The sequence below is a fragment of the Macrotis lagotis genome, chromosome X, assembly GCF_037893015.1.
Source record: "Macrotis lagotis isolate mMagLag1 chromosome X, bilby.v1.9.chrom.fasta, whole genome shotgun sequence".
In the NCBI taxonomy this organism is placed as follows: Eukaryota; Metazoa; Chordata; class Mammalia; order Peramelemorphia; family Peramelidae; genus Macrotis; species Macrotis lagotis.
Genome location: NC_133666.1, coordinates 399,129,671 through 399,131,670, shown reverse-complemented (window position 1 = coordinate 399,131,670; position 2,000 = coordinate 399,129,671). Strand labels below are relative to the sequence as shown.

Below are 2,000 nucleotides of genomic sequence, written 5' to 3'. Positions count from 1 at the left end.
GAGGGTGTCTGATTCTGTCTCTGTCTCTGTCTCTGTCTCTGTCTCTGTCTCTGTCTCTGTCTGTCTCTCTCTCTCTCTCTCTCCTTTCCTTTCCTTTATTCCTGTTTCATTCCCCATTTACCCACTGTCTCTACTTTTGCCTTTCCAGCCAAGGCCAAAAGCTTAGGTTCAGAATATCTAATCCCAAAGATATATCCAAGGAAGGAGCTGGAAGGGGGCTTCTGGGACTGCAAAAGAAAAGACAGAAGTCGGCTGAGACCTGGAAGGCTTCACACCCTCCATTCTCCCTCCCCACTATGCCTTATTATATGTAACATATATACATATGTCGGTACATTATATACATAGATACATACATTTAAAAGTCTGAACATTGTTCTTTGTGGAAAGAGAGCCAAGGGATGGGGGGGCGGGGGGGGGGGAGAAGAAGCGAGGAGATTTGAGGAAGAAGTGAAGGGAGGGAGCCAATCAGGAGCTGAACTATTCAACATGCAAAATATGTTGTCAAGATGCTTTTATCTTTTGAAATTAATTTTGATCAAAATCACTTGATTATGGATGCACCTTCACAAACTAAATGGCCCCCGCCGGGATGTTAGGGAGACTTTAAAATACCAACATTTGCTTTTCGTTCTTCTTGCAGAAATACATTTTTAATACTAATGGGATTTGACTTAATTTTTTTGTCTAGTGCTAAATTTTGTTAATATGTATATTATCTGTGAGTATATGATACCTTCAGAAAAAAAAACATTCGCTCTTCGCCTATGTCAACTTCACAAAAAAAAAAAGAAAAAGGTACACATTGCTATCAGGTTTAAGTATGTTTTGAAAAGAAGTTGCTGAGTTAAACAAAAATGTTAGTTAATACACTGCCTTTGTCAAATAGCCCCCGGGAGGAGAAGACACAACAAAAAACGGAAAGGAGGAGGGGGTTGAGGATCTGAAAGTGTCTATTGCCCAGATAAAGGGTTTCTAACATTGAAATCTTGTAATACCTCGTTTCAAACTGAGCTCATCTATAGACTTAGGGAGCGCAGTCAAAAGACAGGGACCCTCTTTCCCTTGGGCTGGGACTGGCAGGGAGAGGGTGGGAGGTGGAGAAGAGGGAAGTGGAACGTTTATTAGTGAATTGATGAGGTGGGGGTGGGGAACGGGGGAGGGAGAGAGAACGACTATAATTATACCTATTCTAATGCCCTGAGTGTCCACATTGGAGATTTGGGAAATAAAACAAGCCACAGAAAGCGCCTGGATATAGAAATTATATTGGCCTTACTGTTAATTTCTTCTTGGACCACAACCCTCAGACCTACCACCTCTGGTCTCCTCGCTGTCCCCACTTCGCGATCCCTCACCCGGTCAGAAGGAGTTTGTTGGGGGCTTGGATGAGGGGTGGTAGTTGGGGGAGGTGAGGGTCGTTGCGGAGGTCGTGTGGGAGGGAAGGTTCAGCCTGTTTCACTTTGAAATGAAAACTATCAAAGCTTTGTGGTGGCAGCGAAGGGCTTGATTTTTTTTTTAATCCCAAAGAGGATCGCTAAGTGGAGAGAAGTTTAGGGATGACCTGAGGTGATGGGGTAGGGGGAGGGGAAGGGAGAAGGGTGAAAGGAACCGGTAGGCAAAGGTTGGTGAAAGCGGTGTCCGTAGAGACCCGAGAGCAGCAGCTGGGGTCTTTCCCTGAGCTCAGTGCAAGGAAAGGGGGAGAGGGAGGAGAGGCTAGGAAGCTTTGCAGCCGGGTCGAGCCGCTGGGGATCCCGCCTGCATCAGCAGTATAGCCCGCGGGGTCTGCTCACTGCTCTTGAGCTTCTTCCTTCCCCCCTACCAGCTCCAAGCTTCTCCACTCTTATCGCATCCTACAAACCTGCTGCTGCTTCTTGAAATTAACCTTCTTCGATTTTCCTAGCTACGTGGCCATCTCCGTGTTGCTTCGAAACTGTTAACATCCCGTAGTCTCTACTCTGTATCCCCAATCTCCCATCACCCTTCTACTATTCTTAGGA

At 46.0% G+C, this 2,000-nt stretch overlaps 1 pseudogene; it reads right to left on the bottom strand.

The window, feature by feature from the left end:
• The window catches only part of LOC141499184 (spermidine synthase pseudogene), an 85,493-nt pseudogene extending 83,550 nt beyond the window's left edge, over nt 1-1,943 (bottom strand).
• Nucleotides 1,944-2,000: the final 57 nt, after the last annotated feature.